Source organism: Solenopsis invicta, chromosome 5, assembly GCF_016802725.1.
Source record: "Solenopsis invicta isolate M01_SB chromosome 5, UNIL_Sinv_3.0, whole genome shotgun sequence".
Classification (NCBI taxonomy): Eukaryota; Metazoa; Arthropoda; class Insecta; order Hymenoptera; family Formicidae; genus Solenopsis; species Solenopsis invicta.
In genome coordinates this window covers 8219894-8244385 of record NC_052668.1, presented here as the reverse complement: position 1 = coordinate 8244385, position 24492 = coordinate 8219894, and the positions used below count along the sequence as shown (strand labels likewise).

The window sequence follows — 24492 nt, the reverse complement described above, 5'->3', positions numbered from 1 at the left end:
GGTTGTCCAACTATTCCAGTATATAACCACGTTTTAAAATCAAGTTTAATTAATGTTTAAAAGCTCTATTTAAACCATTTTTTTTTAAATTGTCTCTTAAATATGCAAATTATATCTGGGAATCGAAAAAATATTAAATTAACGATATTTTGGCTTTGAAATAACGAGGTTAAATTTTTTTTCAAAAAATCTGTCCAAGTATTGGGCATTTTACCTTATATCTGTGAAATCTGAAGATTATTCTGTTGCATATAATTAAACAAATGTAAACAAAGTTCATTTTTTTGTGCATTGACATTATGTTACGTAGCTCGTATTTGCAGTTATTATTCTCATATAATATTCTCAAATTTATCATTTAATTTAAATTATTTATTATTCATTATTTATTTATTATTATTTATTTTTTAATTATTTATTATTTATTATTTATTTTTTTAAATTATTTACGTTAGATATTACAGCCAAAACATTCTTAAATCTCGTATAAAGCCAAAATAATATTACAGTCGGTAATTTCTTTCGTAGAGTAAAAATCTGGTTGAACTATTACAATTCACTCTGTTGCTGCAAAATTACAATTCTTTTTATTCAGTTATGTTCTCTATGGGTAATAAAACTTGGACAGTAACACTAAAATTGCAGTTTTTAATAAAATTTGAATATTATCGAATTCTAAATATATCTACATATCAGTCTTTAATACTATTTTGTTGGTAATAATATATTTTTGTCATTTTTTCTAATAGAAATACAATGTTATTTTGTTGGGTAATAATATATTTTTGTTATTTTTTATAATAGAAATACAATGTATCACATTTTAATAATATAACGTATTTGAACCAAATAAATTGCAAGCGAAAGAGAAATTATTAGATTGATATACATATAAATTAAAATGATCCTTAAATAAACTAATGTATCAGATAGACTAATCTATTAGAATTATACTCAGAATTTGTCTGTGACATTTTGTAAATAGTGACGTACAACATCGTAATAAGATTTGCGATGAATACCTAAAATACTCAGAAAACTGTCTACATAATTAAATCAGGCATAATAGACATCCAAGTAAATGAATGATGTAAGAATAAAAACTGCAATAAAGATTATATTGATTAGAATTAAATTAAGATAATAATATATCTGTGAAATGTGAAAATTGTTTCGTTGCACATAATTAAAGAAATGTAAACTAAGTTCATTTCTTTTTGCGTTGATATTATGTAAACATGATATCACATTAGTAATTTATTTATAATATTGCAGTTGGTAATTTCTTTCGTAGAGTAAAAATCTGGTTCAACTGTTACGATTCACTCTGTTGCTGCAAAATCCTTTTTATTCAGTTATCTTCTTCATGGGTAATAAAACTTAAACAGTAACATGTTAAAAAAAAAACTGTTTTTAATTCATATACATTTCTATTTAGAGATCTTCTTCTGTGGTATCTGAAATAAAATTTGTTAAACTTAATGATGTAGTACTGCATAAAGTTTTAATAATCTTATATAAAGTTTTCATTTTAACATTACAATATTACAAAAATAAAATGTTATAATAACGGTAAAATATCAGTTATGCCCTTATGTCTCGTCCGGATGGAAATTAATAACTATGTAGTCGTGCCCCAGCACGCGCCTGGACAACAGCGTTTAAAAATTCTTAAAACCTCCAAAACAAAATGGGTGGCGCGCCTAGTGCGTCCTAGACGCTGCGCGCGCCTCGCCATCTTATTGTGTTCTATTCGCTTGCCGAAAACAACAGCTTGTGTTTTCTTCTTAAAATTGATAGTGTGTAAGCTTAAAAAAAAAAAACTCGAGACATCACAGAGATAAGAGGAAATCTTGAGACTCTTATCCGAGTTCGAAACAATCCCAGGATCGCTCGCGGAATTGCAAGAGATCGCGCTCGCAAAACCAACGACAAAAGAAAAGATCGCGGTTTTCAGGATTATCGGTGGATAGGCAGTCGTCGTGGGAATCTCCTGCTTGCAGATCTCGCTCTGAGAGATAGTGATAGAGCTGCTAGACCAGATGCGCAAATTCTTTTCTCGCCGAGGAAGTAAACTGAGCCCGCACTCGCGCGATCGACCTTTTGAGGTCGTTAGATCAAGAGGCCTCGCCAGCGTTGGGTCACCTGCGTCTCGCATACGTTTTTTTCCGTGAAGAGAGTGCTACGCCAACAATGCAGCGCGTTTACGTAACCCGCGGTAACGCAATGCCACGCCGGCACTGGTAAACGCGCACGTGCGAATACGGCGTGGAAAAAAGAGTTTCGTGTGCGGGAAGTAGCATAACCTTGCGGGCGCAGCAAGTATAAAGACGACAGAAACTGCAGCAGACAACGAGGAATCGACGACTCGCAAGTGCTCGCTGCCTGCCTGCTCGCTGCTGAGTGCTCGCGTATGATTCGGGGGTGCGCACCAACGACTGCCCGCGATGCTGTTCAGGCTGCTTCGGGCGCAAAAGGTGTACGATAGCGTGCACGCGCGCACGCCGGTAAACCCAAACCGCTCGGTATCTCCAAAAGCACCAAGTCAGCGCGACCAGGAGAGCGTGTACGAGGCCATGCATGCGTGTTTTCAGCTGCACGATGGCCGCACAATCGAACGACATCGATGTCGCGCATAGCGTGCACGTTTCGGCGTGTGTGGCCGCTACATCTGCTTTGTTCCGCGGCCAACCGCGTAGCGTACGTGTGCATCTTGCGAGAGCTTTCCGTCTGCGACGTGTACCGGCTCGCGAGAACAGCTCCCCCTCTTCCGCCCCGTGCTTTGTCACGCTCCCTTCATCGAGGAGGGTAGTCGCGTGCAAAAGACGGAACGAGTTTCCCTCGCTTAAGGGCCTCGCACATGAAATGCATAACATAACATATGCACAACATAAGACCGATGGGCCAATGAGCATCTAACATAAAGTCGCCATATTGATTTACATAGCATTTTCATTGATCTGTCGCTCTTATGTTGTGCTTATGTTACGTTATGCATTTCATGTGCGAGGCCCTTTAGGATCGGTCATACAAAGTGCGGAGACGCGCGCTAGGTTATAGTTCGCCCCGAACTGTGAGAAAGAGAGAGAGAAAGAGAGAGGCAGAGAGAGAGAGAAAAAGTGAGAAAGAAATTGTCATCGTCGGCAGCCGTGATCGTCGGGAGTTCTTCTTCTTCTCCTGCACTCTCTCCGCCGCGAATCATAGTCGTCGTTCGAGAGCTTCCGTGTGAGCGGCGTCGTCAACGGCAGCGACGGTGGATTCGCGGACTGCATCACGACCTCGTGCCACAATCCGCAAATCTCGTGTTTTTGTCCTCTGTGACGAGGTGCGCCGCAAGATGACGGCCAAGCTAGCCAACCAAGGTAGCACTTGCAGCGATGAGCGGCAGGAGGCGGGGCCCTGCCAGTCCTACACCAGTACTGAATCCGAAAAGTACTTCGCAAAGTCACGCGAGCTCGTTCAAGAGCAACAATAAGGATATAGAACATAGACTAAACATAGACGATCAACTGACAGGGTTGCATCAGCAGTAACAACACCAACAACAATCACAGCAGCAGCACCACCACCAGCAGCAGCAATAGCAGTATCAAACGACAAGTGCAAAGGAGAGAATAGTGCCAAGCGTGAAAGGAGACGGTCACCACTTAGGGTGCCCGGCGCAAGAAAAAACTGCACGAGCAGCATCGCGAGAATCATCGAGAGCGTCACCGGCTGCGCGACAACAACAATCGCCTACATCAGCCGCCGCCGCCATCACGTGGTGCCAATGGCGTCGGAGGCTGCAGCGCCGGTAAACGCGGCAGCAACAACAAGTTGCACAGAGATGGCGTCCCCGACCACAGCTTGGAAAAGGCTCATCATCACAATGAACAGAGCGTCGAATCGAAAGCGCAGTCGGCGCTTTGGCAACGGCCGCCGCCCGTCAAGTACTTCGAGGCGTCCTTGCCCGCGGTGAATCTCTGGATGAGAAACCGAGTATTGGTGCCAGAGCCCGTGAAGACCCTGCCTTTGCAGCCACTGCAGCAGCAGTCACAGCCATCTCAACGGAAGTAGCCTCTCAATCTTTTGAGGATTCGACAGCGGACAAGAGCTACGCCTTTTGCCCCAGAACACGGCGACGAAGAACCGCACAAGCGACCGGGGCGTCATACCAGGTATGTCCTCTTGTTGACCCAGAATTTGAGGCTATCTCTGGCAAAGAGAGGACATAACCAACGGTTTCTTCCGCCTTTTCTTGTTTCTTCAGCCTCACCAGTGGCCATAAAGGTACGGAAAGATGTAATCCCACCTACCAATAGCATACTCAAAGAATCACCTCTTAACGGCCTTTCAGAAGCATAAGACGCTAATCTAGCTTCTGAATCACATTCCTTTGCCAGCGAGTTATTTGGAGGGGCCCAGGCTCCTGCGGCATCGTCCTCTTGGAACCCAAATGTTTTGAATTCAATTCAAACGGAGGCTCGAAAGGGTTTGAGCGAGAACTTACGCAATGCCCTCTTAACCAAGTTTGAAGCAAGAGACGATTTAGCAGCATTGGCCCCATCTAAACTCAACAAGGAGCTAGCAGCGGCATTGACTCCTTTGGTCATTAAACGTGACGAGTACCAGGCGCTATTCCAAGCGCAGGTGGGTGCCTGTCTTAATGCTTTTAGCTCTGGCATGTCACTTTTATTAAAGCCAGAGGTCATACGTGACCTCAGCAACGAAACAGGATCGGCATTGGCATTCTTTGCAAAGGGAGTCCATCGACTGTCTGGTCACCATTATCGCCTCTCTCTAGCCAGGTGGGCTTTTACTAAGCCGTCTCTGAATATTGTTGGAAAAAGCGCGGCAAACGCGGCTTTGATCGACGAATTTTTATTTGGCCAGAACTTTGCGGAAACACTTAAGGCGCCATAGACCTGTGAAAGGGCAGGTCAAAAAGTGGCAAAATTCATATCGCAGGTAGGGAAAGAGACTTTGCAACCAATTTACCAGGTACCTCAGCAGCGAAATCAGTCCTGTTTGTCCGGGTCTCCTCCGGGAAACAGTCGGGCTCCTGTTCGCCCGTTGTCGGCTCATCGACCAGGAGCTCCTTACTACAAGAGCTGCCAAAGCCGCCACTACCGCTCCCAGTCTAGACCTCGGCCTCGACACCACCACTGAACGATGGATCACCATCTAACAGAAGAAACACTGTTCCTGGGGGTCGGGAAGTTATCCGGAAGGCATTCAAGAATCGATTAGCGCCCCCAGCAGCACTTTCAGCTCTACTTGCTTCCTTATCAAATGCGACAATTAAGCAATACTCTGGCTCTCTACGCTCCTAGTAGAACTTCTGCCAGCATCACCAGCTACCTCTATACTCTCCATCAGCTCCATACATGTTGGATTTTTTAGCACAAAAATTGCCTAGAATTTTGAGCCTAAATACCACGAGATTCACAGTTTCATTGATCTCTAACAACGATATCGGCAATCATTCCATGGTTGGACGGTTCTGCAGAGGGATTGCAGCAATCAAACCACCGCGACCGCGGTATGACTATGTATAAGACCCGGCACCAGTGATAGCTAGTCCAGCTACCAGTCCGGCAGCCATCTTTCCATACGATTCAGCTTCTCTAAAGATTATCTCCAGGAAGTTGGTTCTTCTTCTAGTCCTCACGATGAGTCACAGAACTCAGACGCTTGTTTTCCTGAAGGTGTCACAGATTTCGTTGAAGGAAGGGTTGTTTATACGGATCCCAGACCAGATTAAGATATTTGTTCCAGGTCGCTGTTAACTTCTTTTCTGTTTTTCTCGGTCCAATGATCCTGAAGATCTCTGCATGGTTTGGCTCACGGAATGCTTTATAGAGAGAGCAAAAAATTTGCGACCATCTATATGCAATTCTCTATTTATCACCTTGGCGAAACTCTTTAAGGCAGTTGCGTCACAAGCAGTAGGACGCTGGAATGAACGGCGCCTAGAAAAATGTGATATTGACGCCATTTCAGCTCACAGCACCAGACATGCTTCAACGTCCCAAACTGTAAAAAAAAGAAATATCATTAGATCTAATTAAGCGTGCCGCAGGCTGGACCGAAGAATCCCGAGTATTTGCCAACTTTTATAAGAAACGCATAGTAGACTCCGAAGTATTTAACAACGCAGTCCTTTCTTTATAGAGTGAGTTTTTTATCTACATTGTGGCGCATTTTCCCTATATAGGTTTTTTTGTGCTTATCTTACGTTTTATGTATCACTAATATTTTTGATATTCGATTTCACATTCCAACCTTTAACATCTTTTTATGTTATGTATAAGTTCAGACCTAGTTTAAAAGTGCAGCTAGTTCCTTCACCAGGTCTAATTCCGGGGTCAGAGACGGGTTTTTTCTAAGGCAATTCACCGCTTTAAACAACTACATAGTTATTAATTTCCATCCGGACGAGACATAAGGGCATAATTGTTAGATTGAACAAACTTACCTGTGAAGTTCGATCCTAATTATGCTCGTTGTCTCGTCCGGATGGACTCCCCACCCTTGGATCTCCCTTCCTTAGGTCCTTAGGTCTGATTTGCCTCATTATTTGAACTCATGAGATGGCGAGGTGCGCGCAGCGCCTAAGGCGCACTAGGCGCGCCACCCATTTTGTTTTGGAGATTATTTTTAAACACTGTTGTCCAGGCGCGTGCAGGGGCACGGCTACATAGTTATTAATTTCCATCCGGACGAGACAACGGGCATAATTAGGATCGAACTTCACTAGTAAATTCGTCCAATCTAACAATTTTGTATTTTATTTATTATTTAATTCGGGAGACGAGACAATTCGAAAAATGGAAATATCTTTTTATGGGTACATATTAAAACTTTACTTTAAATATTGTAAATGCGTCCTAATATAACAATGCTGCTAACAAAGTTTTATTGGTAACGGCGTCATAATAAAGTCGTAGTAATGAAAAATGTGTTTTGCAACAGTCAAAGTAATTTCTGATAGTCAGTATTTCTTCGAAATTTAAGTAAGATAAATAAAATTCGTTTTGAAAATTTTGAATGTATCGTGTTCAGTTGAATATATTTGAAATATTTTGTGTTTACTTTGTGCTGTGTGATGTCTATTTTTGTAAATCATACGTAATAATGCGCACAATTTATAAATTGTTCACTAATAATAAAATTTTTATTTTTACTTCTTATGATGTACTTTCATCATGTTTTCTTTTAGGTTTGAACTCCTTTTAATAATAAGGGAAATGACATCCATCTGCTTAATTTTTGTATATTATTTATATTATTAACTATTAAATAAACTGGATCTGCTGTTAAATTATGAATAATTAATACATGATTCTTTAAGTAATTTATAAATATTAATACATGTTACCTGTTTTCTGCACGGTGCCTATTACTTTTGTTTTGTCGCATTTGTTTATGTTTAATGTTAAAAAATTTTCTTGATGAAAATTTACTATGTGGGTCTCTATTTTATACATACATCTGTTAAAGATCCACACCCAATTACCTTGTTTAATTTATTATCATGTACTTGTACAAAATTAGTTTTTACATAGGCTTCCAATACTATAAAATATGTAAATATATCAACATTAAAATTATTTATTATTAATTATTTACTGTATATAATTATATTAATATTAAATTCAATATTATAAAACTTTGTTAATTTTAGAAAAAGAAATAATATAATATGTAAAACAAAACAGTATTGACTTTGTTCAGATATTGATGTAATGTATAATTAGTATTTACCATTATTTATTTAAAATTATCTATACAATTATCTAGACAAAGAAATAACTTTATTTTATCTTTATTTAGATTATTATGACAAGAAAATCTTTCAAAGTGATAAAAACAGGGTTTCGAAATTCATTACCAGTATTAATAATCTGTAATATATGTATAACGTGAACTATAGATTTTTAGTACAGGCAATGTATATTGGAATGCAACCAGATTGTACAGACCAGTAAAATTAAATATTAAAATTTGTTTCAAAAATTGTACGTTCAAAAATTTTTCCAAGAAATTTTGTCAATCGTTATATAATGTAAGTTATATCCCAGATAGCCAAATAATTGCAAGTTATTGTCAACTTGCCACAAATATTCTCATAATTGTGAGCAAAGCAACACAAGGGGGTATTCTTTTATCAGTACGTTCGTGCCAGCAACAGTTTCTAAAATATAATATTGGCAAGTTCCTAACAACTTATCGGCATTATAATTATCACAAGTTATAAATGGGAATTGTTGTTCACATATTGTTGCCATCTTGCTCACAGATTATTATAAACAGTTTTCAAAATATAATAATGACAAGTTCTAATCAATTTATTGGCAACATACTTATCACAGATTGACTTCAATAATTGTTTTACACTTACTCGACAATAAAACTCAGCATATTGATACTGAATTGACTGAAATATTTTTGTCGCATTAAATAAAAGGCAACGTAGTAACAACTAAGCAATTTAATCTATACAATGATTTGTTTTAGATTGAGTTATCACGTTTTGTTATCAAAGATATTTCTTCTAACTTTATTTTTAATTTTTATTTGTGTATTGATTTTCAAGAGGCATATTTTTTGTCAGATTAAATTATTTAAAAAACTTTTTTTAAGAAATAAAGATTTAAACATGAAAATATGATATTAATTAAAAATGATCTAAAACATAATTATCCTTTATATTGCTGAACGCAGCTAATAAATGCTGTGGTCCATTTGACGCTATAAATGCTTCGAAGCGTTTAATTAACCAATCAAAACAAAAAATTTTACAAATTGACCAATCAAAGAATGCTTCGAAACATTTGTAGCGTCAAGTAGACCATAGTCAAAGAAGAATGTATGAGTATGTGTATCATGCATCAAACAGAACGTACTTCATGTCTCCTTGCATTTGGAATATAATAGTTAAAGTTAACTTAATAAAAATAATCAAATGAGCTTACTTCATTAATAACTGTCAAAAAACTGTCACGTTTTATAATTTCGTGAGCTGCTTAACGACGCGTTAAAAACTTTTGTGCAAATTTACGAAGGTAAGTTTTAATTCTACTTTTTAAGATTATACAAAATAATAAAGTTCAAATAGTATACTATGTGTCGCTCGTGTATTCATAAACTTAACTGTGGCCAATGAAGAGCAGTAATTTTAGTTGTTAAAAATTAAATTACATATATTTTCTCAGTTAACATTCGGAATAAATAACGCGGGACTAGTTTCTGCCATACTAAGGCCTTCTTCAGCCGCTATATACAAAATATTCTGATGTTGACAAGTTAATTACATATTAATTCAAATACATAAGTTCAAATACAATTACATAAGTTAACTAAATGTTCTAACTTTCGGAGTCAAAGTTTATACATAAAACCGCATTTCACGTCTTGTGTTGTTATCTTGTGTTATTACTGCGTATTTGGTTCCATTCTTCGTGGAGATCTTTATTTATTGTATCTAGCTGTCATCGTGTAAGTGTGTCAATTTGAGATTTTGGCGAAATTGACGTACATTTTCCTGGCGAGAGGAAAGACGACAGGCGTGCTTGTCGACAGATCGTGATCGACTAATAAAGTTCAATTTTATTAGTACCTTTTCAAAGAAATTGAAATTTTTAAACAAAATAATATTAATACAAAAATCATAAATTTCTAAAATTTATTCCTAACAACAATAATGGCATTTTATGTTTCAGTTTCATTTATTACGTACGTACGTTCTGCATACGTAAAGTTATTTTACCTATGGTAAAATGGACTTTTTGTCGCATTAGTTATTAAAACAACGCGTCGAAAACTTCGTAGAATTTTAAATAAAGTAAATAAAAATAAAGTTTTAACTTTATCTTTTAGTGTATGTGTGCGTGCGTGCATGCGTGCGTGCGTGCGTGCGTGCGTGCGTACGTGCGTTGGTGTGTGTGAGAAAAAAAGAGGAAAAAAAATTATACAAAAGAGAAAAATTATTTATTTTAAGAAAACAGATATTATAAAAAAAAGTTTTTTTTTAAATGAGGTTTTTTAAGAAGTCAAAGTTATCGCTATTTCTTAAAATAGAATTATAATTTTTCTTTACAATTGTTTATTTTTACTCAATACTGGTGGATATATGGTAGATAATCGTTATGTAATTCCGTATTGTCCTATTTTATCGATGATTTTCAATTGCCATATAAATGTTGAAATATTGGGAGTATAAATTAGTTCGGTCCGTTTTCAAAAGACGGCTCTGGCTGTTATGAATATGTCATAGTAACAGCTGATTCCAGTGGTTTCAGAAAGATTAGATATCTGTCAATAATATTCAGTACATATCGCTTTAAGTTTCATACAAAACCCCTGTTTTTTACTGTGTTAAATATGTCAACTTTTGTAGTAACTAAGCAGCATTTGAAGGAGGTTTTAGTTTTCTGTTTTAATTGGAAGAAAAGCGCAGCTGAAGTGCATCGAATGCTGGTAGAAGTTTATGGTGACAATGCTCCAACTGATAAATTATGTAGGGAATGGTTTCGACGTTTCAAGAATGGTGATTTCAGCGTTGAAGACAAGCCTTGCTCTCGACAGCCAAAAAAATTCCAAGACATATTACGAGTTGCTACAACCTGGCAAATCCATTATGGGCGATCGATATACAATTGATTCGTTTGAACCGTGCATTACGAGAAAAACGGCTGGAATACGAGGAACGACATGACAAAGTTATTCTGCTACATGATAACGCTCGGCCTCATGTCGCAAAAATCGTCAAAACTTATTTGGAAACGCTCAAATAGGATATTTTACCGCACCCGCCGTATTCGCCGGACATCGCTCCATCTGATTACTGGTTATTCCGACGGATGCAGCACGATTTGGCAGGACACCGGTTCACTTCTTTCGCAGAAATCGAAAATTGGCTCCTAACTTGGATCGCTTCAAAAGACGAAACATTTTTTCGAGTTGGAATTCGAAAATTGCCTGAGAGGTGGGACAAAGTAGTAGCCAGTGATGGACAATACTTTGATTAATCTGTTCATTCAATTTGTTCTGAAATAAATGCATTTTTTATCATAAAAAAACGGACCGAATTAATTTATACTCCCAATAGTTTTAAGTATCAAATCGGTTATGTATATTTATAAGTATATTTACAAAGGTCACGATGCCGCTGCTATCACAATTGAGCCTGAAACAGATAATGTAATTATTGATCATGATGAAATAAATAATTTTATTGAAACTCGTTATGTTGGACTGGTAGAAGCCTGTTGGCGTATTCTTAAAAAAAAAAACTACAAGATAAAAGTCATATTTAAATGCTATATTTTGTTTGCCAGTTCATCTTCCTAATGAACAAAATGTTATAATTGAAAATGAAGCCGTTAAAGATGCAATGACTTCTGCTTTAAATCAAGTTACTATGTTAATTAATTATTTCTCCTTAAATTCTCGCGATGAAGAAGCAAGACAATACTTGTATGTAGAAATTCCACGCTATTATACCTTTAAAAAAGAGAAAATTAATGGAAGAAATGTATCATATTGGATCAAACGCAAAAGTCATTATAATTGTATAAGACGAATTCCGTTAGTCCAACACAAACAGAATTATTTCATTTACGACTATTACTACTCACTGTAAAGGGAGCTACAAGTTTTGATAATTTAAGAACTGTAAATGGAAAAATATGTCAATCGTTTACAGCGGCATGTTTAGCTTTAGGTTTAATTGAAGATGATGATGAGTGGAAACGAGCTATGAACGAAGCTGTTGGATGGATAATGCCCCGACAACTGCGTAAATTATTTGTACGTATATTATTACATTGTCAACCAATACATCCTGAAGAACTTTGAGAAAATTTTAAAGTAGCTCTGTCAGAAGATTATATTCAACACTTTGGATTATTACAAGGACAAAGGAAAGCAACGTAACCAAATTAATATTATGCTCTGTGTTGAAGGTAAAAGTCTTGCCGATTTTCCACAAATGGAACAATTAACAGAAAACAATATAGAAAATGATTATATAACACTTGAAGAAGCTATAGAAGTTGGTAACAGACAATATGAACAGTTAAATGATAAGCAACAAGAAATAGTAGATCTTGTATTAAACAAATTAGATATTCATAATCATGATAATAATTATATTTATATCGATGGTCCAGGTGGTTCAGATAAAACATTTATATATACAACTATTTATTATTTAGCTAAAATTTGAAATAAACATTTATGTACAATGGCTTTTACAGACATTGCAGCGACGTTATTACTAGCAGGGAAAACAATTCATAAAACGTTTGGATTACCGGTTCCATTATTTGCCGATTCATCATTTAACATTAAAATCCAATCTAAGGAAGCTCATTATTTGAAAGAAACAGATATTTTTATTTGGGATGAAGCACCAATGGCACCACGATATGCTCTAAAGATTATGGATCGAACGTTACGTGATATCATGAATAATGATCTACTTTTTGGTGAAAAAATTTTTGTGTTAGGTGGTGATTTCAGACAACTTCTCCCTATTAAAGTAAATGGTACTCGAAGTTAAATCGTGAAACTTTCAATCAAATTTATTTCTATTTGGAAACATTTTATAAATTTTTCTTTAACGGAAAAGACGCGAGTTCTTCCCGAGAAAACTGAATTTGCAAAGTTTCTATTGGATATGGGAGATGGCATATTAAATGATTCTAACAATAATATACAACTTCCTGATTGTTGTATTGCATCCGTTAATGCCGATATTGTACAAGATGAATATGGTGATTTGATACAAAATAAAGAATTTAATAAAATAGCGAAGTGTGCAATACTTTCTGCGAGAAATGCCGATGTTGATGAAATTAATAAACGAGTTGTTGAATTATTAGATACAGTTGAAGAACGAATTTACACAAGTATAGATAGTACTGAAAATTGCGATAATAATGGTGGCATTAGCGAAACTTTGTTACCAGAATATTTAAATACTTTATCTCCATCATCTCTTCCACCTTATAAATTACGTTTAAAACTATGTCGTTATGTTGATTAGGAATCTCAGTATCAATGAAGATCTTTGTAACGGAACTAGATTAATGATTATTGAACTAGCTGATCATTTACTAAAATGCAACATAATCTTAGCAGGTGATAAAGTAAGAGATATTGTTTTTCTGAATTGTATAACATTGTATTGCGAAAATGTATACCTTTTTACTTTTAAAAGAAGACAATTTCCAATAAAATTAGCTTTTGCTATGACAATTAATAAATCACAAGGGCAAACATTTGACAGCGTTGGAATAGATCCTCCGTAAAGATGTATTTAATCAACTTTATGTTGCTTTTTCAAGAACACGTTCTTGGCAAGCATTAAAAGTTTATCTTGGTAACCAGTGCGATAATAAACAAGTTAAAAATTATGTTTATAAAGAAATATATATTTGATTGCTTTCTTTTTAAATTTATAACAATATTTTTTAACAGATTAGGTAACATATTATTTATAGAGTGTAGATATTCTACATTTACATATTCTGTTCTAAGTTACTTTCTCTCTAAAGTTTTGAAAACAGATTTTAACATAATATATATACATAATTAAAAAATATTTAACTTATTCATATTGTTTTGGAAAACTCTCAAAACTACAAGAAAATACAATAAAAGATATAATGTTATAGTATCGGTAGTTTCCTAATTAAAGGGTATTGGTACTTCTATAATATTCTATATTTTTTGTTGCATTTTCTATATTTTGTGTAGTCGACTTTGAGAGCTTTCCACTATAAGAAAGTTTATTTTTGTTGAGTACTTTTCAAGTTATGAGGCTTGAAAGTTACAGTACACTATAGTTTTCAAGCCTCACAACTTGGAAAGTACTTAACAAAAATAAACTTTCTTATAATATTTTGGAAAACTCTTGACACAAGTTATTAGATTCTGGAATCAAAAATAGGGTGTTCCATTTAAAAAATTAATTTGATTTCGATATGATCTTGGCGACGCCATCCGAGGTCAAACTAATAAAATCAGTAAATAGATCTTTTGAAACCCTACAACTTTTATCTGAAACACTTTTCTAAAATGCTTAGTTTTTTAAAATAATTAAGGAGTCCGGTACTTTTTATACACCCTATATAATGTAATATTGTATAACGTTAGAAAATATTTATCAAATTTTAAACCGTATTCTTTTTCTTTTTTTTAAGAAATTTGTTTTATCAATTTTTAGAAAATTTTTTTATCTTACATTATTTTCCATTTTTAAGTTATAATTTGAATAAAATTATATAGTATTAAAAGCTCTGTAGCACGCGCGTAGCGCGCGCTTGTTTTGTTCTAGTTTAAAATAAGTTAAGACTATATGGGAATAATAACTGGAAATACGATCCACGTAACACATGTTGGATTAGAGTCTACCATATATTGCAAGATCCGGGATACACGTAATAAATTAAACAATCTGTCGAAATAAAAAAAACATAACATAGATAAAATTATATTAGAAAAATTTTGATTTTTATGACACAAAATATCATGTAATATTAGTACATTATTAGAAAAGAACCTTTAAACTGGTGTTCAATTGATGTCTTCATTTTTATTCATACTTTATTTAAAAATCTTAACCTTCTCAAACACGTTCAATTACTTTCTCCTTTCAATTTCATTTCCATTCTACACTCCTTCAATACTTCCTCCATCCTTCCATCGTTTTTCTATTATTCTATTCAAAAATCTTTACCTTCTCAAACACCTTCAATTACTTTCTCTTTTGAATTTTATTTCTATTCTGCACTCCTTCGATCCTTCCTCCTTCCCTCCTATTTTTTTCCTTTATATTATTTTATTCAAAAATTTTTATCTTCTCCAACAACTTTCTCCTTTCAATTTTATTTCAATTCTAAACTCCTTTGATCTTTCCACCTTCTTTCCTTCCTTTTGACATTATTCTATTCAAAAATCTTTACCTTTTACAATACCTTCAATACCTATCTCTATTCAATTATATTTTTGTTCTACAATCCTTCGATCCTTTCTTTTTATATTATTCTATTCCTTTTCTTTTCTATATCTTTATTTCACATTTTTAAAAAACTTTACTAAAATATATAATATTTTATTAGAAGCATTTTTATTTTTATGACACATAATATCAAAATATTATGTAATATTAGCACATTATTAAAAAAAAACTTTAAACTGGTTTCTAATTGAGATCTTGACTTATTCATTCTTTATTTAAAAACCTGTACCTTCTCCAACACCTTCAGTTCTTTTCTCCATTGAATTTAATTTCCATTCTATACTCCTTCGATCCTACCTACTTCCTACGTTCTATTTTATATTATTCTATTCCTCTTCTTTTCTTTATCGTCATTTCACATTTTGAAAAGATTTACTAAAAAAGTTAAAATTTTATTTCAGAAATTTTTATTCTCATGACACAAAACATCAAAATATCACGTAATATTCGTCTATTATTAAAAAGAACTATTAAACTGGTATTTAATTGCTGTCTTAATTTTATTCATCCTTTATTTAAAAATCCTTACCTTCTCCAACACCTTCAATTCCTTTCTCCTTTCAATTTTATTTCCATTCTCCTTCCACACTCCTTCGATCCTTCCTCCTCCCTCCCATCTATTTTATATTATTCTATTCCTTTATTTTCTTTATCATTTTATATTTTTAAGAAACTTTATTAAAATACATATTTCATTAGAAAAATTTTTATTTTTATGACATAAAATATAACATTATGTAATATTCGCCCATGTTTAAAAAAAACCCTTCAATCTGGTGTTTAATTGATGTCTTAACTCCATTTATCCTTTATTTTAAAATCTTTACTTTTTCCAACATCTTCAGTTCTTTTCTCCATTTAATTTTATTTCCATTCTACACTTTTTTAATTCTTCCTTTTTATATTATTCTATTCCTCTTCTATTCTATATCTTCACTTCATATTTTTAAAAAACTTTATTAACAGATAATATTCTATTGGAGAAGTTTTTATTTTTATGATACAAAATGTCAAAATATCACCTGAGATATTCAGAATTTAAAAGTATTTACGTTCTTCACCTTCTTAAATTCCTTTCGCCTTTCTATTTTATTCCCATTTTATATTCCTTCGATTCTTCCCGCTCCCTCCCTTCCCTTCTTCTTAAATTAATAAACTTCTCTTCTTTTTTTACTTTATTGCACATTTTGGAAAATCCTTACCAAAAGAGATAATGTTCAAAGGAAAGATGTTTTCATTCTTAGAACACAAAATGTCAAAACATCATGTGATATTTACCCATTATTTTAAAAAATCTTCAAACCATGTTTATTTACACACTTAATTTCTTTCATCTTTTCTATTCTAAATTCCTAAACTCTTTACTAAAAACAATAAATGTTTCATTAAAAAAATTTTTATTCCTAAAACACAAAATGTCAAAATATCTTGTGACATTTATTCATTATTTAAAAAAATCTTCAAACCCGTGTTCATTTATACGCTTAATTTTTTTTTATCCTTTCTATTCTAAATTCCTAACTTCCTTTGCGTTCTTTAATTCCACTTTCTATTTATTTCCTATTTTAAACTCCTTCAATTCTTTCTCCTTCTTTTCTTCCTTCTTACATTACTTCATTCCTTTTCTTTTCTTTACCTTTGTCGCACATTCTTTAAACTCTTTACTAAAAGAGATAATGTTCTATTAAGAATGTACTGGCGGTAACGTCTAACATTGACAACGCCTTGAAAATTATAAATTGTTTCTATTTATTATCTGAACACATGTTTAAAATTTGAATTCGATCCTCTAACTGGTTTACGAGTTATTTAACTTTAAATTTTGCATGTATTCTTATGTTATAGCAGTACATTTCCACTTATATCAACGAAATTATAAAGAAGCAACATTGCCAATATTCTGAAACTTTGTTTATGAATAAATAAAATATTGAACAATATTTCTAAAAAAAGTTTATATCAATTTACTAATTCCCCTGATAGCCATGCATGTTTTGCAAAATCAGGTAACTTAATGCTAAGCATGAATTTTTGACTAGTTGCTGTGTATTTGCTGAAAACATAGCGCATAGTCCTACATATTCAACAACATGAGAGCAGATTTGAGACATTTTATGTCAGCAGATTCAAAGTAAACGGAGAGCAACTGTTGCTTATTCTGTTGCCAACAAAATGACTTCTATTCGTGGAAAACATTTTGCTCTTATCAATCATTTTTAACAACATAAGAGCAACGTGACGATAATAAAAAAAAATATGATGCTGTGCTTTTGTCGCGTATTTGTTGTAAACATTAAATATATTAATTATTATCTTGTAGCCAAACAAAATATCGAAAATGATTTGTGTGTGTGCGCGCGTGTGCATATGTGATTGTGTGTTTGCGCGAGCGTGTGTAATGTAATAAATAAACAGGAGTAAATTAATTATTTACTTGGCTATCAGATCGGATTGAAATGAATTTAACAAGTGAGTGCTGGCGTCACCGCTAGGCGGCTACGCCGCGGGGGATTTTCTCGTGAGTCGAGTGCGGCCACAGGCGTTATATCTAGGTGTCACCGCGGCGGACAACCCGGCTCATACTTCCATAAGCTTTTAGGATTTGCTTGTTGTAAGCTCGAGATGAATACTCGCTCTCATTCTTTTCAAACGTGACGTGTGTGTGGAACATTGGTCCACATAAAATTTTATATTTTTATATGTAAATAACAATTTGTATTGTTATTTAACCTTGTACATAAATTAAACATTTAATTTAAATTTAATTCTTTTTAACAAAAAGGATACAAGAAATATTTTTTTGTAAACTAGATATTTATTACGTTTACATTAATGTATTCTGTTTTAATAAATCTATCTGGATTCCGATCTTATTTTCAATCGGTCGTAATACCGTATTTTTGGTGCAGAAATCTCGATCGATTCAGATTACTTTTTTTTAATCGGTTTTATCGCACATTTTTGGCAGGGTGGTGACATTTCAGCAGAAAGAAGAATTAACTTATTTATTTTTTATATATTTGAAAAAAAGAGTACAAAACGTATATTTAACCGTTTTCGACATGTTGTTGAATTTTTGCTGAAATTTATGACTCAGCACATAGTTGGCAACTTGCTCTGATGTTGCTCTTCATATATAGCGATAAACTGTTGACAGCAAATACGCAGCATATTGGCAGCAAAACAGGCTGAATTCATATGATGTCAAACCAAAGGCAAATGAGGCACACACCTTGTTCTAAATTTTCTGAAAACTAATGCCTTTTGTTTTCGGTAACATTACAGCAACAACACAGACAGGTGGCTATCAGGGAATACCTGCAACAGATATACATTTAAAAGTATTTCAAGCTTCTTTCGACGGCAATCATTATATTATGCCTCTTTTACATTTGTAGCTGTAAATATTCTATAACTTACTCGAAAGACACATAACGTATTCAATTTGACTCAACCCGACTTCGAGTCAATGATCTATTCTTTTTAGCTGCTTTTTTACACAATTTATCTCTTCTTTTGTAACTAAAAAAAACAGACCAGCGAATACGTTAATATTTTACATCTAACTAATTTTTATTTCTTGTTTAGATCTTTAGATGTATTACATTATATTTTCCTCTGATTAGTAATCAATAGTGCTAAATTGATAATTCAGCTATAGGACAAGTATAAATAAATAATGATCACACAGTAATTATATGCCATAAATAATATCAAATAAATACAAATTATGTTTACAAATTGTGATTTATATTACACAGGTTTACGAAATTTAGGGGGAAGAGGAGGTCTTGTGCTTCGAACTTCGAAAGATCTTTTAAAGTTTGAAACACAAGACCTCCCCCCCTAAATTTCGTAGAGCTGTATTATTATCATAGTTACAATTTCTTTTGGAAAAGTAATCATATTTTTTTACATCAATTGATTTAACTCACTGTTTTGTGTATAAAGGATACTTTTACGGAAAAAATTATAAAAATACAAAAAAATTATTAATGTACTATTGAAGAATTATCAAGATTTGTTCGTATTTTTGTAATTTTTTCATTAAAGTATATCATACATTTTTTTATGTTTATTAAAATATTTGTTACTTTTTATAGAACGTTACGAGTTAATGATGAATAAAAAAGAATCAATAAATTTATTCTCAGATGATGATAATAACGAAACTTTAACGCAAAGATACATTAAAAAACAACGGTTATACAATGAGATAGAAAAGCATAATGATATAATTAACATCATTTCATACATTTTTTTGGTCACATAACAGACATGTTTTTTTTTACTTTTAAATATAATATAAAACAATCTATAATTATTTCATAATTTGTGCTTTATTTTAAAAACTTAATAACTCTTGTCTGTCTTGGCGGAGATACGAATATCATAAGGGAATTATAGATTAGAAATTATAGAACAATCCCACGATGGAATGTTCTAAATAAATACCACACAAAAGTAATTAATAAACTGTAAAATAATCTAAAGTATACTTTTTATAGCAAATAGAAAAAGAGAAACAAACCCACGCTTGTTCATGTCAAATTCTATACCATCAAAATCCACAAATGAAAAATATAACGAAGATGGTACAGAAATGTCGGATACAGATAATGCATCTGAATTCCAATCTGAAACGCCGCTTAATGCAAATTTCTTTACAGAAGATGCAACAACACAAAGTACCAAAATATTCCCAGCAAACATTTTGTACGCAAAAGGATATCAAATTGGCACCAAATTCCAGTGAAATTTCGTACCAAACCGTATCCTACTGTGTCCGCATTAGGATGCCCAATGTAAACCAAATCTGACGTACATATCTGAAGTCAAATTGAAACCAATACCAGAACAAATTTGATAATAATAATGTGATGACAAAATGGCATCAAACACAAGCCAAATCTGTTATCAAGTGCGTTGACAAAATAATGCCAAATACAAACCAAATCTGTTTTCAAACGTGCTGTCAGAATGATACCAAATACTGATAAAATCTGATGTTTCCGAGACCAACAAAAAAATTTACTTTTTTTTAACAAATTTTATTATTCTTATAACTTAATCTGTATTCACTGTTTCACATATAACATTTTAATTCACTTAATACAATTACGCATTATTTTATAAATTTTTGAAAACTTATATCGGCGTCAGCGGAAATTGAACCTAAGATTTCGGAATAACAACCTATCACGCTAACACTGAGCTAATCGTACACATGTGCCATGATATCATTAATAAAAAGTTATATTTGAAGTAAAGCTAAATTGAACCAAAAGAAACTTGCATTTTGAATATCGCGTGAACACTAGTAACTTTATGATTATTTAGCCTTAGATATTTTTAACATAAACTATATAAATAATTAAAATCTTTTCCTGCCCATGGCCAGATTAGTCAAAAAATAACAATTAGTAGTAGTATCTAAACATAATAAAAATTATTGACGTAAAAAGCACGTTGCAAAAGTCAATTTTACAATTAATTGTTATAAACAAATTGTTAAAAATGACTGTAAAGGAAAATTGATTGCACCAATCGATTCACCGGGAAAAATTACTAAAGAAACATATATTTTTAATTGTTATAGTTGTTATAATTATTATAAATAAATTAGTTGCATCATTATTTTGACAAAAAGATTTTGTAAAGAGAGCACGATCTACGTAATGTAACATTTTATCCTTGTTTAACTTTTGGTGATCAACAAGGATTATGTCATGCGCATTATGCGCTTTACGGAACTCAACTAATGTTGCATTCTTGTGTGATAAATGCCAACATTTTTGTAATAGCAAGCTTACTTACTATCTGTCATTAATTTGTCAATCATATAAACAACAGATCTGTCTGCTATCAACTTCCAATTTGTCGTGTATTTTGACAAAAGAATAATATTTAGTGCTTTCCAGCTATGACACAAGTTGACACTGTGTAACACAGTGTCCATCAGTGTAAGACAACTAAAATTTTCTCTCTTACATTAATGGATACTGTGTTACACAGTGTTGACTTGTGTCGTAGCTGGAAAGCACCCATTGCAATCTTGCGTGAAAATTACAAACATTTTTGTAATAGCAAACTTGTTTAATATTTGTTATAAATTTGTCATTAAAACTTTCAATAGATTTGCTTGCTTTTCAACGCCAATTTGTCATATACTCTGCCAACAAGGTTGTAGTATATTTGGTATAAATCTGCTAACAGTATCGGAAATACCAATGTATGCGGACCATATGCGGACCAAAATTTGTTACCAACTTTTGCAATTGTAAAAATGGTTATTGGGGTTTATAGTAAACTATTAACTTTATTTAAGGCCACTTTATGATAGTTGTTGAAATTAGCAAATAAATTGTTAAAATATTGAGTCTAAACCTTTTAATTTTATAAATAACATTTTAATAAATATTTATTTAAACTCACGTTTCAAAATCACGTAAATAATACACTTAACTTGCTTATAAGAGATAATAAAGAGATATGGCCATTATTTTGTAAATTTCGTTTATCGCGTGCTAACGCAGCTCTATATATTTATATATATATATATATATATACGCACGCACGCACGCACGCACGCACGCACGCACGCACGCACGCACGCACGCACGCACGCACGCACGCACGCACGCACGCACGCACGCACGCACGCACGCACGCACGCACGCACGCACGCACGCACGCACGCACGCACGCACGCACGCACGCACGCACGCACGCGCACGCACGCAGCGCACGCACGCACGCACGCACGCACGCACGCACGCACGCACGCACGCACGCACGCACGCACGCACGCACGCACGCACGCACGCACGCACGCAGCACGCACGCACGCACGCACGCACGCACGCACGCACGCACGCACGCACGCACGCACGCACGCACGCACGCACGCACGCACGCGCACGCACGCACGCACGCACGCACGCACGCACGCACGCACGCACGCACGCACGCACGCACGCACGCACGCACGCACGCACGCACGCACGCACGCACGCACGCACGCACGCACGCACGCACGCACGCACGCACGCACGCACGCACGCACGCACGCACGCACGCACGCACGCACGCACGCACGCACGCACGCACGCACGCACGCACGCACGACGCACGCACGCACGCACGCACGCACGCACGCACGCACGCACGCACGCACGCACGCACGCACGCACAGCACACATATATATATATATATAAGAGCGCGCGGAGAGGCAAACAGTTGGTCGCCTGAGCCATAAGACCGCCCGGCTCGACACGGTGCGGTGCCAAGCTATCCTTTCCCTCGCCGCGTGCCACTTACCGTCGCCTACAATCGGGTCGCAGTGGGCGGTCCTACCGCTCAGATGAGCGACCGCTTGTCTCTCCGCGCGCTCTTATTTGGCTGACCTTAATATTTATTACTCAAAAATTATTGCAAATATCGCAAAATGATATTAGACTTTTTCATTTATCTCGATCCCTTCTACCTCATCGTGATAATCTTTATACATTGGTCTGGGACATCCTGTATATATATATACAGGGCGGTCTTATGGCGGGCGGTCTTATAGCTCAGGCGACCAACTGTTTGCCTCTCCGCGCGCTCTTATTTGGCTGACTTTAATATTTTATTACACGAAAATTATTACAAATATCGCAAACTGTTATTAGACTTTTTGATTTATCTTGATCCCTTCTACCTTATCGTAGTAATCTTTATACATTTGTCTGGGACACCCTGTGTATATATATATATATATATATATATATATATATATATATATATATATATATATATATATATATATGTAACGCAAAGGTCGTGTTTTTCGTATAGAATTAATTTAAAAACATGTGTCAACAACTTTCAAAAAAGTCATACAAAACACAACCAAACGCTTTAGCTGCATTAGCATGCAACAAACTATTTTTACAAAATAAGCAGTAAAGCTTTGAATGCATTCGGATTCCGAATGCCCTTCAGCCATTGTTATGATTATTATTTATGCTGTAACTGATGTATAATACATGTACTCTCGGTTTCCATGTGCTTAGAAATATATTTTAGTATGTTGTGAAATTAATTCACTCTCTTGTAACGTAACAAATTTCAAAATGTTTTTACAATAAAATAATATGTCCTGTGCAAAAACACATAAATTGCAAGATGTTTATAAAACCAAATACTTGTAAATAAATTTGTTTTACCTTCTTGCCTTTCTAAGTTTAAGATATCACTTTTTAGGTAAAAGCAAATTTTACTTTTGCAAATGTGAGTCTTTACCACTCTTGTCGTATGGTATAACTAGTTTTCTGATTGTCTGTGTAAAAGATTTTATAGATAACCAAGTTTATAATCATAAGACAATGAGTCAAGTACCTTTTTTTTGATAAATATGCTTGTTATTAAGATTTTGACTCACATAGGCTAAAGCGTAAAGCGTTACAAAAATGTAAAGTTTAAATAAAACTGTTAATGCTATAATTAAGAAAGCTAAACAAATTTAGGAATTTTTAATGTGCATAAAAATTTGTTTAATACTAGAATTACTAAAAAAACTTATTTATATTTTGTATATATTGTTTGAAATATATACTTATGAGAATACTATAATCTTTATAACTTGATCTCATTAAAAATTCTTAATAAAAACCATCATAAAACTAGTCTCTATCTAAAAACAACTCACTTTTACAGTCATATTTATTATTATGTGCTTCCATGGAGAATTAATGAAGCAATAAATTATAAAAGATTTATATTTTTTTTTCTTTCCTTATTAAAACATAATTTCCTACAAATATGTAATGCATATTCTTATCCCAGAAAAAATCTTTGGATTAATTCCCTGTAAAAGTAAATAAATTGTTTGGTTTGCTCTCGCTTAGAATTAATTCTCATACTTTTCTGGGATTAAGATGTGCAAGAAGCAAATTAGGTTAAGTGAGATTAATAAAATAGCATCATTGCATCAATATAACAACACTAAAGCTTTACATAATAGCTACATTACATCAACGTAACAAAGTCACAAACTAGGTTATTGGTATATAATTGCAGTTTTGCTGTTACATAACAGAAATGTTTTCTCTCAGTTACATGTTACGTTGATATAATGTAACTATGATGTTCTATGAGTGGGAAATTATAACTAACATGGACGTTACATGTAACGAACACGCTATATTGCGTGTTACCTTTAAGTTTATTGCATCAACATTGCTGTTATATAGCTGTGTTTGCTGGGTATAAATAGTTCATATAGTTTTACCTTCAATTGCCAATTGTAACAATAATACATGATATGATTATGAGTAGTATTATATAGGAAAAACAAATTTGTCAATACCTTTTTTGAATTATAAAAGAAAATATATCTCAAAATCTTTGACTTCAAAACCTACATCTAAAAATACGGCCTCCAGTGTTTCGGAAAACAAGATAGAACAAAATTTAGTGTCACAATCTTTTATTAATTTGA

At 34.0% G+C, this 24492-nt stretch overlaps 1 protein-coding gene across 8 annotated transcripts in view; it reads right to left on the bottom strand.

Moving 5' to 3' along the window:
* Positions 1–24492, bottom strand: part of LOC105198947 (monocarboxylate transporter 10) — a 429682-nt gene that overhangs the window by 402372 nt on the left and 2818 nt on the right. For 3 of the 8 annotated variants that reach the window (XM_039449911.1, XM_039449912.1, XM_039449910.1), the window contains 2 exons: positions 18431–18532; positions 18243–18328 (listed from right to left, as the gene is read on the bottom strand). The exons of 3 other annotated variants lie outside the window; for them this stretch is intronic. The gene's annotated coding sequence lies outside the window, so the exon portion shown is untranslated. The remainder of the gene's footprint in view (positions 1–18242; positions 18329–18430; positions 18533–24492) is intronic. 2 more of the 8 variants (XM_039449913.1, XM_039449914.1) reach the window with 1 other exon arrangement.